The sequence below is a fragment of the Macaca fascicularis genome, chromosome 6 (assembly GCF_037993035.2).
Source record: "Macaca fascicularis isolate 582-1 chromosome 6, T2T-MFA8v1.1".
Lineage (NCBI taxonomy): Eukaryota > Metazoa > Chordata > Mammalia > Primates > Cercopithecidae > Macaca > Macaca fascicularis.
The window spans coordinates 57,349,178-57,361,927 of NC_088380.1; the positions used below are offsets into that span (position 1 = coordinate 57,349,178).

Sequence of the window (12,750 nt, forward strand, 5' to 3'; positions counted from 1 at the left end):
TGGGCTAATGTAGCTGATTGCTAAAATGGGGTTATAGACATACCCATTCTATAAACCCTAGTGAATAGTTTAACTGTATATTTTTGATTATTAAAAATAAGTAGAAATTAAATTTGCCATTGCAGCATATTGGTGATTAGAAATTCTCAATTTTATGCAATTGATAATGTTTATTTTAAAAAATGTAAATGGTGATTAAATGTTCTAAGATCAGCAATTTTTACTTTGTTTACATTTTCCTTCTTACACAAATAAATCAGTTTATGCATTTATTTTCCACCAGAGTTTGTAATTTGGTTTTGCAGAGTTGAGTAACGCAGAGGAATGCATGATATAGCACATGAAATCAAGATCTCTTAGAGCAATATTATGAAACCTGTTTTAGGGCCTGCAGTGCCCCCCAAGGCCATAGATTCTTGTATTTGATCATTTCCTTGAATTGTTTTCAATTTATTTGAATGAAGTATTCAAATTTGTACTTATTATCAATAACTTATTTAGATATTTGGATGTCATTTATGAAATTATTTTTTGGTTGCTGTTTATTTTTTAATTTGAAGGGAGAGAGTTTGTGTAATCATTATCAGTGTTAAATTTGCAGTGAAAGAATAAATCAGGGGGAATTATTTAATTATCAGGTTTTTAATTTGTATTTTTATTGCATGATTTTAATGTCTATATGAATCTCCTTTGTTCTCTTTTCATATGTCTGCACACAAAATGGGCTGACATCATTCTCCAGTGATTCATTAGGTACCGCAAACACCTATATATCACCTGCAAAAACATTTACTGGTGCAAGCAAAACCTTCCAGCAATCTCAAACAGATTTTTAAGGGCTGGGTTTTTGTTGTTGTTGTTGTTTGTTTGTTTGTTTTAATTTTAAGGGTTATAAGTACCTGTTCCTGAGGTGGAATATCTTGTTGCATCTTCTCTGAAGCTAGATAGAGGCTGAATCTGGACTCCAGAAGCTCATTGACTGTTTAGGGTGTTCACTGTCATAGAGGCAACACTTGAGAAATAGTTACCTCTTCCCACCTGAGCTGGACTGCTTTGGCAGTGTATGGATTATGTATGGAGGGTGCTACTCCAACTGAACTATTGAATTCTATTATCAGCTTTGCTATAAAGCCATATTTTATGGTGGAGGCAGTCAATAGTCATAACCAACATTTGATACTACCTCTTCTGTAGGCTGTTCTATCAGCCAGTGGTATTACTTTATATTCATACATATCATGAGGTTTTGTTCAGTGTGTGCAAGTTGTGGTAAGACAGCTTTAGTGATACATTAACCAAAGGTAAGACGTCTCAGTGAAACGAGGATTGATTGCGTGACTATGAGGAATGTGTTGCCTACATACAGGAGGTGTTCATGCTTCAGGTTGGAATTGGAGTCAGTGAATGAGAATAGAAGAAAATGGGAATAAGACATGGAGGAAAAGTTTTCCATCTACCAATTTTAAAGTCTAAAAGCCCGAGAGCTTAAAAGTCTTAGTCTGATATCTGAAAGGTTTATATCTATGTGTTTATATCTAAAGGTTTATATATAAAAGTTTATGTCTAAAACCTGAACAGAAGTTTGGTGGTAGATATTTATTAGGGAACCATTTTTACATTGGATCAAAACATGTAAGATAGGTAACAGTAATTTCTTCTGCTTCAATGACTGTGATAACAAGACATATTAAACAGAAAAAAAAAAATAGAATGTATTAAAACATAGAGTTGAGTGATTTTTATGAAAAAATATATCTTGGGTTAAGGAGTATGTCTAAGAAGGTGGTGGGGCTCAGAACATGATACCCCAAAGTATGTTGTCTTGGCATGCTGAGTACTTTGAACTAAGAGAGATTAGAAGGCCTCAGAAGCAAGTTCTCTCTGACCTTCTCCTGACCTCTTGTCTCCTGTCTCTCTTTCCCATCCGAAGAGAGTCATGGAAACCAGAATTCCTCTTCCCTTAGGGGGATCATAGAAACTAGAAGTCTTTTTCCTAAAAGCAATACCTAAAACCTAGAAAGGTCACTCCCTCCCTTCTTTCTTCTCCCTTGAAGACCCTTGTTCCAGAAGACCCTTGCTCCATACCATATGTGGGGGGAAGGAATGCTATACAGACAGGCCAAGAAGAATCTGAATAGCCAGGCCTTTCCTGGTTCCCCCCTCAGTCTGTTACCATTCGATTATTTCCTTTTGTCCAATCACATTTCTACATGACTATCCATTTTTCATTGAACTTAAGCATAACAAAGGACAGTTTTTCTTTGAGTCTTTGGGCCTTTCCTTTCTGAAGCCTCCCATGTCATGTAAAACTTTGAATAAATACATTTGTTACACTCTTCTCTTAGTAGTCTTTTGTCATAGGAGTGTCAGTTATGACCCTTATGATGGGTGATGAAAGGTATCACACCTTTCCACTTCTAAAAAGGTAACTGCTATTTCTGCCCTTAAAAGTTTGTTTAGATTGATTTAAGGCCAGAGGATTTCTTAGATATGGTTAACTAAATGAAACATAAATATGAGATACATATATTTTTCATCATTGCTATGAAAATATATAGTGCTAACTTTTTTTCATTGAAATTGTTCAATACCCTAGTTACATCAGATTATCACTGTGTAAGAATCATAAGTAAAAAAGGAGATTATTTAACTAATATACAATTTATGAAAAAGGACTTTATTCATAGTTTAAGAAAAATATTTTTTTTTTTTTCATTTTTGTGTCCAAGAGCTTTTAAGAGTGTCCATGAAGTAAGAATTGTAATGCCTACTTGACTGGCTGGGTGTGAATAAGATATGTGATGATATGTGAAAACTACCACCAAAATGTCTAGAAAATTTAGGCGATCAATAAATGTTTATTTCTCTACCTCATCTCCACTATGTCCCCTTCCTTCCACCTTACTTTTTAAATCTGTCTCTTATTTGGACCATTTGAGGTCAGTATTTTACAAGACATATTACTTGATGAGTTTCAAATATCCTTATTTTCTACCTTTAATTGCTTACAGTGTCTCATCTTAAGCAAAGTATACATTTGACTATTTTACATAAATAAATACTGTTTTTTAAGTCCTGTATTCCAAATGCCCCTGGGTCATTTGAACTATATATAGCAGATCACACATAGTTCTCCAAATAGGACATAAACTTTGACAATGTGCTTCTGATCATTCTGCTTATATTTCCTGGTATGTCATTAATTGCTCTATCGCTTTGGTATTCAAAGTATTTGAAAATATATTATTTTTGACATTTATAGTACATTCAAATAACTTTTATTCTCTGATAAATAATGACCTTTTTCAGAATGGAGCTCGTGTTACTTTTAACTTTGTATCTCGGGTGCATAACACAGAACCTGGTCTTTTTTAGGAATGAAATAATGGATTGTTGAGTAAATGAGTAAATTAGACCACGAACTGTTAACCAAATATAGAAATCAATGAGAGCTGTGAAGCCATGCTCCAACAAAGTAGGTTTAAACCTTTGATTAACGTCCTGGTGAATGAAGGATGGGATTTAGGTACTCAACAAAGAGCAAGAGTGTACCTAGGATGGCGTGGTACTAAACCCAACTCTTCCCTTTTACCCCTTCTAATCAGGAAACATACCACAATGCAGGTGAGTAAGAGTTACGATCTTTAGAAATAACCATGAAAATATATTTTAAAAATAAGAAAATCATTTCTAATTTTTTTGTAGTTCCTTCAGAGGCCATGCTTCTAAAAGGAAACGATTATGAAGGAAATTGTCTCTATAATGGTTAAATGCACTACTGTTTTTTAAATAAGGAAATATTTTTGTTTAAGTACAAGACAGAGTGACATTATGTTTCCTGGAATTTATTAGGCCTTTGACTTTGCCAGTAATGTTATCTTTCATTCTTGGAAATTCACAATGAATGTTGAAGTATCTGAAAAGTCTTGCAGTTGAGATACAGCTTGGTAGTGATCTGAAAAGCATATGTATTAGCTACATATCAATTATAATCATTTTTTACCTTAGTAAGTCCTGAAGTTTAACTTGTCTACACTTTCAGTTAAACCTTTGATTTTCTAATATTGATCTAGAAAATGATTTACTAGGAGATTCTCAATTATAGAGGAGTCCAGCTTTCACCTAGAGGAGGAGAATGTAGGAGCAATTGCTGGCTCCATATTAGGAAAACATTTTATTAGTTTGAGATAATTTTAGTTCCTAGGTATATACTTCCATAGTATATTTTGTCTATACATGCATTACATTTATTTACTGTCCTAACAGAGTAGAGTTGAGCAGAATATATGACTTAATAGTACTTATCATCTATTTTATAGTACTAAGTTTAATTCCTTTTTATATCGTTAGGATTGATTAAGTTATATTAAGCTGTCATACAAATACAAAATCTCAGTGGCCTGAAACAATAAAGATCTATTTTTGGACCATGCTACATATCTTTTCTGGTAAACTAGGGATTTTCTTCCACTTTGACTTCATTAAATGATTGAGGCTGATGAAGAAGCCACAGCGTGGAAACTATCATTTTGACAATTCCATGTTTCTGCTTGGAAGTGACATAGATCACTCCCACACTCGTTTCTTTGCTAAAGTAAGTCGCACACACATATGACATCAAGGGAACAGGGAAGCACACATTTCTCTTTTACTCAGAAGTTAAGAAGGACCTAATGTTACTGAAGAGTAGTAATGCTACCATATTAGCCCATATTTATGAGACTATATGCCAAATTAGAAAATAATTACTTAAAGTAATAGATTTATTTAAAAACAAAACAAACAAACAAAAAACATGAGAAGACTAAAGATTGCACCTAGCCTGTGCTGTGATTGTTTGGAAGAATGGCATTAAAATCCCCAAATGACAGCAGTAACCATTGTATTACACATCACTAGAAGATTTTACTACAAATATCTAGTATCACAGCATGGCAAATATTCCTGTAAACTTTCTCTCCACAGATAAGGCATTCTGATTGCTTTGCATTTCCCCATAAAATCTATTTTTCAAACTTCGCACTGAGAAACACTTGTTATTTTGCAAAAGCCTTTACAAAACCTTCAACTTCCAATTCCTTAATTGATGAGATAAATATAGTGGAGAGTCACTTGTAGTCCACAGAATTATTTAAATTTTCTGCCTTAAACATATTGCAAGGGTAATGACATTTTACAGGTTCTCATTAACTGTCTTCATAATGTTATAAATTGATGTCTGGCAAAGAGCAGTTTCTAATATACATGAATAATTTGAGAAGGATGATGGAGATGGTATACTTATATGGCTGTACATACATAACTCATGAACAGAAAAGATAAGGCCCAAAGAATACCTGATTTAGTTTGGTGATGCAAGATAAAGCCACTAAGATTTAGTCTACTAAGAGCGTGGAAAGTGTTCTAATATACAAAGAGGTTTGTTCTTTTGTTGAAGTTTTGAACTTTTAGAGACAGAATCCTTGGTGTTAATTTAGGCAAGCAGCACATCCCAAACCTGCACTAGGACCTTGGTTAGCTGCATATTCTGGGGGAAGATTGCCACCTACTGGAACACCAGCACCATTCCCTCAGGTTTTATGGTCGATGTAAGTATGGCTCCTTTAAAATAACATACCTTCCCACATTTATTTTAACACAAACTCCTAGATATGAAATTAGTGTATTTTTCCTCCAAAGTAAGCTCAATATAACCTGCTCCAACAGTCAGCTGCTACTACTCCCTGTTCCAGGTATCAGTCCTACAGTTCTTTGGGAGAATGATAGATGAAATTCTGGTTTTCTTAATTGCCAGGTAGGCATCAGTTGATATCCTGCTTCAGTCGAACCCAGCTATTACCTAATAGATAACCATTCTAAAGAAACAAACAAACAAAAAAAAGCATGATAATTAAAAAATTTGACTGCTTAGAGCAGTTCTACTGTCTAAAAAATGTTCACCTTTGAAATATATTTTTGACCACATATTACAAGTTTGTGAACAAGAAAAATAATACTACAATTTAAAACGTATTCATATAAGCAGAAAAACTGTTGGTGATTTGTCTAAGCAAATGACATACAGTCAAAATTATACTTTCCATTCTGTTGTCACAGTGTGGACTTTCTAACATAGCAAGGGATTTCAATGCCATCTTTTGGGTATTGAAGGGAGGGTGGGTTTGAGACCACTCCATCATCAATTTTAAAGGTAAAATTGTTGTAAATGTTATTGGGTTGATAAAACTTAATGGTTTGAGCAGATGAGCATAAGGAAGTATGAGAAGAGGATTTAAAGACACCGAACAGCAGCATGAGGAAGAGTACTAACTGGAGGAGTAGATCTGCAATAAGAGAGGTGACTGATAAGAGAAAATGAGATAGGAGTAGGGGATTAAGGATAGCTATTAGAAATTAAGGTAAAAAGCTGAGATATTGTCTATGGAGGAAGCAATGTGATATAGAAAGAACAAAAGAGCAAAATCAAAACTTCGGAATTGCATAGACCTGGGTCATCAGCAGGTCTGCTTCAACTGCTACAAGCTGGGAATAACAGTTTCCCCATACTTTTACTTCTATTAAGTTAAAGAGTATCTATGAAACACGGAAGCTCTTGGAAGATAGAGTAGACATTTCTCATTTCAATAACAAGTTTAAAAGAAAAATACAAAATTAATAAAGATGAAAAGAAAGGTCAATACAAAAGAACTTCGGAAAGAAGAGCTGAGATGAAAAGAATTAAAATGGCAATAGCAATAAGAAAAATCAGATCTTGATGAGAAAATTGATGGGGTAATAAAAACAGTAATTATTCTACATGATGCCCATACTATCAAAAGAAAGTAAAATATGCAGGCAGACAACATTTGCGTTGACCAAATCACATCAAGTAACCAATTTAGCTATTCGCATGACTTTCTATCCACGTGAAAGTAATTTCCATTTATCAGCTGTAAATTTTTAACTTACCTATCTTTGAGCTACACTTTGACTTTTCAACAACTTTCTGGACATTTCAGTTTAAATACTTCACCAAAATCTTCAAATCTGAATGTCAATAATAAAATATTGTTATTTTCATTATTAAACTTGACTCTTTCTCCCTGATTCTTTTACTTGATAATTAGCATCACCATTCTCCCAGGACAGTGGCCACTTAATTTAGTACTTCTACTTTTCCTCTTTCTGTCTCTTCACCTTTCCCGTGTGGTATATTTATGGTGGCGATAATGATGAAAACTAGAATGTATATATTATTTTAGAATTTATCCAACATTATTTAAACTTTTCCTAAAGATTCTTCTGCTGAATATATTTCTCTACATCTGTTTGAATTTTTTTCCTTAAAATAAATTATATGCTTCTTAACATGTCAAGACCTTCCATTATCTTTTTTTTTTTTTTTTTTTTTTTTTTTTTTTTTTTTTGAGACGGAGTCTCGCTCTGCCGCCCAGGCTGGAGTGCAATGGCCGGATCTCAGCTCACTGCAAGCTCCGCCTCCCGGGTTCACGCCATTCTCCTGCCTCAGCCTCCCGAGTAGCTGGGACTACAGGCGCCCGCCACCGCGCCCGGCCAGTTTTTTTGTATTTTTAAGTAGAGACGGGGTTTCACCGGGATAGCCAGGATGGTCTCGATCTCCTGACCTCGTGATCCGCCCGTCTCGGCCTCCCAAAGTGCTGGGATTACAGGCTTGAGCCACCGCGCCCGGCCAAGACCTTCCATGATCTTATACAACTTGGTTTTTAGATTAATTTTCTTTATATCTTTTCAATATCCTGGTCCAAACTGTTTTTTTCTCCAAGATAACTGGTTATGTCTTTCTCCCTGTGTATTGAAAGCTCATTCATATTTCAATACCCTGATTTGATGCTATTTTCTCTATGATCACTTCCCCAGTAGCAGGTCAGCCAAACAGAAGTTGCCAGATGCCAGTTTCTTCTACCACTCAGAACATTACTAGAATTAACTGGAGTTGTTTCTGACTAAATGGATACATATACACACACATATACATTCTCGATTACTCATAGTGATTTAATGTTAAGAAATTCATTACATTGCTCCTTTGAGGCCAAATAATACATAGTGTAACTCTGCTTGTTTGAAATTAGCGATCTATTTTATAATCGAGATGTTAAGTCTTCCCAAGTTAGTTACCTATTTAGAGCAGGAATTAAAATAAATAAATAAATAAATAAAGAGGTAACAGGGACCACATAGAATTGGTTAACTGTTTTGTTTTGTTTTGTTTTAATTTATTTCAGAACAGTGACTCGTCATTGGCCAGTGGAAGAAATTGGTAAGTGAATTTATTTCTGTATGTAATATTTATGAATAGAAAAAGCATTTTCTGCACGTATCCACTAAGTAAATACTGAACAAATAATATGTTTTGAAAGACCTTGACTGTATTAGACTTTTTAATGTTTAGATTCCTCTGAGTTTATGTTTCTTATCATATTTACTCTTTCGTGTTTTTTTGTTTTGTTTTGTTTTGTTTTGTTTTTAGAGTTTAGCATGGGTTTACCTTTTTCCGTAAGTCCCAGGAGGGCAGATTTTCTATCTTAGACAACACTGTGCTGGAACAAAAACATGAACAGTTGAGAAGTGGAAGTCAAGAACAATACTCTCCATGTTAGTTTCTGGGCACAAAGCCTAGTAAAAATTGGCATTTTGTCTTACGGTTATCATTGGTGATATAGATGAAATGAGTTATGAAGACTTAACAATTAATTTGAATTTTAGGTTATTACAATATCACTAATGACATAAAATACTCAGGATTTCATACACACACACAAACACACAAAAAATCAGATTTAATGGTAGAAATAAGCTCAGTCTGTTTACTCAGTAAAGACTATTGTGTTCATAAATGCAAGTGTTAAAAAACGAATGTACCCTCAAAGCAGCTGTATGAGTTTTTTAGTATTTTTTTCTGAATTTTAGATTTATAAAAACCATGTCTCAGCTGCTACCTTTCAACAATTTTATCCTGAGGCAATAAATAATTCAATGTGCTAATTTGACAGATGACTCTCCAGGAGACTCCTACCATTACTAGCATCATTAGGCCATAATATGCGTGACGAGGAGGGGCCATTCAGCAAATGTCCTTCACTTGTTTACCCCTAAAGAGCTGTACTCTGCACAATTAACTAATGAAGCATTATGGGCCTTTTTTTTTTCTTCCCTGCTATTTCAATATATCAATGCAGAGAGTCGAGGAAAAATACAGTCTGTTTCCTTTTGCTAGATCAGTATTTATGGGATGCTTAAGACTGCACTGTAGCTCCCAGATGAATAAGGTGAAAATAATAAGATGGTCAAAATGGATCATCGCCATCATTACTATTACTTCCTCTTCTTTCCATGATTTGTGAAAAAAATGTAAAAGGAATTTGGTGTTGAAATGCAAAAACAAAACAAAAAATACCCAAAACAATGCTCAAATTTTCTGCTTAATATTTGCTGATTATGAAGAATTTGTACAGTCTTCATCAAGTTAGGTAATTTTATGTTCACCTTGACCACATGTGAATTGTCTCATACTTCTATTCAAGTTTAAAATTAAATTCCAGTTAAAAAGTTTTGAACTAAGAGTGTGAATATGGGCTTTGGTGCGTATGAATCTCCTCTTACTGTCCAATTCAACAAAGCATGAACCTACGAAGGTTCAAATGAAGTCACTAAGTCCACATCTAAATAGTTTCATCCTGCAAAATTGGGTTAAACAAAGAAATATCATCTGACTAGACTGCTGTTATTGTTTCAATGAATTATTTAATTGCCAAGACATTTTGTTGCTCAGAAAAAGTGGCTTAAGGTAGAAGTGAGTTTAGGGACCCCTTTCTTGCATTTACAGAGTGTATTATAAGTTCTTAGTTTAAAAATTATCACATCCTTTACCATTCCTAGTATTGTTTTGTGCTTTAGAGTGAAAAAAAAAAAACTCTGCTCGAATCATGTCAATTGATATAATAGTTGATAGGTCCTAGGAAAAGGACAGTTACATTTTTCTCTTTCCAATCTTCATCCAGACCCACAATGATGTCGATGCTATTTCCAAGAGGTAAAAGTCACAACTATTCTTCTTAGATGTAAACTGTTTTATCCAGTTGGAAATATGGTTTCAATGATAATTATTATAATGCTTCTTTTTCCCCAAAGAAACTAATAATACATAATAATCATTGTGCTATTAATAATAAAATAGCTATAATTTATTAAATGCCAGTTTAATCTGAGCCCTTTGTTACATGCATGAGAAACATGAAAAAATGGTGTGAAGGGCTTGTTGGTTCTTTTACGAACTTTGAGGCTAGAAAAATTTTCACATTAAAAGAGAAAGAGAACTATTATATTTTAAGAGTTCTGTGGACAAATTCTGGTAGATTATCAATATCCTGTCACATTTATGGGAATTCTCAAAATCACTACTACTATATACTATATATTTCCTCATACTATTCCACTTGAACAATCAATCTATTCATTTCTTCTCTCAGTAAAATCAATTTTAAACATGCTAAACCAGTAATGAGCAAATTTAGTGGAAAAACAATTTAAACCCTTTTTAAATATAAATGTTCCCAGTGGTCTTACTATAACCTGGTAAATTATAGATACAGTGAAAATCTGGTATTTCTGATATTTTGTATTTAACAAATTGAGTGCTGTTAACGTTTTTAAATATTTGCTTTTCAATCCACATGTAAAAATGGAATACAATTAGTAGAGCATGTAAAATGTATTTTTTCAAAATGTACTTAGAAATGGAAAAGACTACTTGAATGCCAAGGGAAGCAGTAGTTTCTTTGCTTTTATATTGTAGAGAAGGCCGTGCATCATCTCTATGGAACATCCTATCCATAAAAATCTGAGGAACGTTTGTAAGAAGTGGGAACACTTCCAAAAAACCATGCTGGAGGAATTTCACAACACTGAATATATTTAATACAAAATTTCTTTAGAAAACATAAAAATCACCTTTTTATACCCATCCTTTTCTTTTCCTTACTTTCCGCGCCCATCCTTTACATATGAAACCTTCCATACGGTTTGTTTAAAATTCAACTGTAATGAAAAATTATTATCATAAAGGTCCAATACATACTTCAAATTACTATTGCTATTTGAACTACGTATTGGACCTTTTGGTTTGGTATTTGTAACTCAGATACTTTATTAAGCAGAAAAGAGACCAAAATATGGAATACTTTGTTGAATAATTAAATGCTTTGTAAATACAGAATAGACAAATTCATTTTAAATATTTGATCGTTTTATCCAAAAGAGATCGATTTATCTAGCAAAAATAATATGAGTCAGAATATTATATAATAAATACAATTACATGAACAATTTTAGGATTTGGGCATTTGAAATGTGCCAAGTATCACTAACAAGCACTGAAAATTACTTACAAATACTGCATATTAAAGAATATTTAAAAATACAATTTCCATAACACAAAAGCTATAAATCAGTACTCGATGAGGTTCAAAAATTACAAGTACTAAAACAAATGTATATCATTTCCATATAAATTTATCTATAATCAACATTTAACCAAAATTATCTAAAATTTTATATTTCTTCTAATGAAATGTGTTCCTGCTTTGTGTAAGAAAAAATTAATATCTACATGTTGTATTTTTCTAGAGCTTTGCTCATTCTTATGTAGTAATTTATTTTTTTTTAGTGTGACTTTGCTCAAAATTCAATAATGTACCATTAAAAAAATAATACTTATACTAAATACATCCAAAAGAGGCACTCTCCCATACATACACCACTTAACTGTAGGCTCACAGTTCATCGGAGACATTTCTGTTTATTTTGATATCTTTTGTTAAAGAAATCCACAGTAACAATGATGACCAGACAAAGAGAGGGAAAAAAAAAGCCATTCATCCATTCATGGGTAATTGAATTCCCTCATATTTCATAAACAGACTGCCTATCTGTAGGGTTGTGTTTTATTTCAATAACTTTCTTTAAAATGCTTTTCCTTATAAGATGGGGAATTACAATAATGTTTAAGAACTCAAGGTCAAAACAGTTTTTAAGTTAGTTTATTTGATGGATGCATTGCTGTGAGAGGAGTCACCCCCTCCCTTTCCTCTCCCCTCTCTCCTACAAATTGCCTTTAGACTGGATGTTTATTGCCCAATGTAAAGAACAAAACAGGGAAGTAATTAAACCTAGAATTGCCTGCTGGTGCTTATGACAGTCAGGCCATGGGCCTGAGCCTAAGAGTCTACCCAAATCTGCTGAGAAGGAGCTTTGGTTCTGAAACAAAGCCAAGCAGCAAGACATCATTACTGTTAATTACCTGATAAACAAAAAAGACTTGGTGTCGTGGCAAAACACCAAACTCAGTGTGGCAGCTGATGCTGTAAAAGACAGTTGGCCTTACTTTGTCCTGTTGAGCATTGTACTGTGAGATGATCCACCTCCATAAAGAGCTCAAGTAATTATACTCCAACAACTGTGTTTATACGCTCTGTACTCACTATTGTGCTCTACTAACAACAAACAACCTGTCCTCTGGAAACAGGTGGCATCTGCTAAACATCAAATAGAAGAGAAAAAGACATGCTCTCAAATGGAAATTTATTAATTGATAAGCCAGAGGACAAAGTACATGAAAGCAGGTGAAAAATATGGAAGGACATTATTTAGGTCCCTTATTAAATAAATAGGAACTAAATAAAATATGAGATATATTTCTCAAAATAATCATTGGCTTTTGTGACCTACCTTGGA

At 33.6% G+C, this 12,750-nt stretch overlaps 1 long non-coding RNA gene across 1 annotated transcript in view; it reads left to right on the top strand.

The window, feature by feature from the left end:
• The first annotated feature begins 6,152 nt into the window (after window positions 1-6,152).
• The window catches only part of LOC123573883 (uncharacterized), a 34,755-nt gene continuing 28,157 nt past the window's right edge, over window positions 6,153-12,750 (top strand). Inside the window, exons 1-3 of the long non-coding RNA XR_006698593.2 lie at window positions 6,153-6,190; window positions 8,244-8,278; window positions 10,020-10,051. This is a non-coding gene — a long non-coding RNA (uncharacterized lncRNA). The remainder of the gene's footprint in view (window positions 6,191-8,243; window positions 8,279-10,019; window positions 10,052-12,750) is intronic.